This window comes from Silurus meridionalis, chromosome 2 (assembly GCF_014805685.1).
Source record: "Silurus meridionalis isolate SWU-2019-XX chromosome 2, ASM1480568v1, whole genome shotgun sequence".
NCBI classification, from domain to species: domain Eukaryota; kingdom Metazoa; phylum Chordata; class Actinopteri; order Siluriformes; family Siluridae; genus Silurus; species Silurus meridionalis.
In genome coordinates, this window is record NC_060885.1 from 3864025 (window position 1) to 3866131 (window position 2107).

Consider the following 2107-nt stretch of genomic DNA (forward strand, 5'->3'; position numbering starts at 1 on the left):
AGATTTTTACTCAGGTTTCTACTCATACTGTTTTGAGTATAGTTACTGCATGTTGCCTGCATGTTGCTTGCTTAATATTTTATTTATTTCCACTAATATTTTTTTTGGCTCTGTCTCTCCGGCAAGCTTCCGGCCGACGCACTTTGCATGGCGTGCCCCATTAGGATCATCAATTACATCTATCCTATATGGCTATGGCTCATATTCGTTTTCTGGAGATGTTAAACTTTCCTTTAAAGCATGGTTATTGATTTTTCGTGAACTCTTTTTATACACAGAGTTCTCTGTGTAGATGAGCACTATACTGCACTAATGCTAAATAATGGTTTCATGGATTAGTCTTGAACTTATTCTAAGTAATATAAGCAATGTTAACTGAAGCATAATGCTTATGCTAAATTATATGAAATTTAACTGGATATTATTATTGATAGCTGAATCTGGCCTAAGCTAAACTTTCATGGGTGAACTTTTATGCACCCTGTTATGCAAAATGAATCAAAAAGTAATTTGGTCCCTCTGTTTTCTCCGCTTAGCCAAGGTGTTTAACCACATACCGTAGGTGGCAAATGTGTATCGATATCTTTTTTGACATTGTCTGTGTTCCACACATCCTGTACCAGCACCAGACTCAATGCTTTCCTGACCTTTCTTCACCTGTTCTCTGACTGAATTCTTTTGAGCACCTTCTAAAAGATTATCATACCTGAACACTTTTGTAATATAAATATAATTAGTTACTCTGGTCATATTGACTGCTCTGCAGCTTCACGACTCATGTGCATCAAACATTTATATTTACGATTATGACGTTTGGAAGACGCTCTTATCCGAAGCCACTTACAACTGAGGAGTTGAGAGTTCTTAACCCATGCTCAAGGATCCAGTAATGGTAGCTTGGTGTTGCATATGGTGCTCATGACCTTCCAATCCATGGTCCAATGCCTTAACCACTGAGTTACCACCTCCCAGACTGTATGTTCTGACTTCAGCATGAACCTGTTCAGCAATTTCCTCTTTTATATGACCAGATCAGATAAACTAGCTTTTGCTCCAATTGTCTGCTGTTTCCTACATTATCAATTGTTTATGTTCATGTTGATCAAAATATATTACACTGGTTCTCACCTGAATAGTCTTAACCCCCAAAACATCTCAGCATCAGTTAATTGAATGCAAAATGGTTAAATGGTTTAAATTTCTATTCAATTTTTTATTTTGTAAATGAATCTTATATGTCACTAATAAAGGCGAGTAAACGGCATCAGAGCAACTAATGATCAACTAGTTCTCTAAAACAGGTCAAAGGTGAATCTCATGAACCTTTAATTGGTGACAGACAGCAAAACACAGAATTAAAATTTCTGAAAATTGATGAACAACCAGTAAACTAAAAAAGAACACTAGTACAATAAAAGCGTAAATCCTGTCCTCCTTCTCTTTTTTGAATCTTTGTCTTTTTGCAATCGATATCCCGCATACAGTAACTTGTATATTTGTGCTGTTGAAATTCATAGATGTCGTACAGAAGAAATTCCGCCTCGTGCATTTTCAATCATTGTAAACCAAACTGTAGTTTACATCAGGAAACACTGAATCTGTGCAGCATCTTAGTGACAACACGACTAAACACTGTCACGATCTTGTTTGTGAACAATAACAAAAGGACTCGTGAATCTGATGTCAATTAAATGTTTATTCACATAAATACTTACTTTTGAGAGATGAACTAAGGATTTTAAGAAAAGTACAGGTTTTTGCAAGTAATCCAAAATGTTAAGAATGTTAAGAAGTAATCCAAAAATTAGGAATGATTTGAGAAATGCTCCAATGCAACTAAAAAAAAAGAGATTTGATGGAAAAAAAATCTTCAATTCAATTCATTTTTATTTGTATTGCACTTTTAACAATGAACATTGTCTCAAAGCAGCTTTACACAGATAATATATTGATTAAAAATGAATATGTTCTTTATAAGTAAGTTTGTTCCTGATGAGTGAGCCGGTGGAGACTGTGGCAAGGAAAAACTCCCCGAGATGCATAAGGAAGAAACCTTGATAGAAACCAGACTCAAGAGGGAACCCATCCTCATCTGGGTTGCACCGAA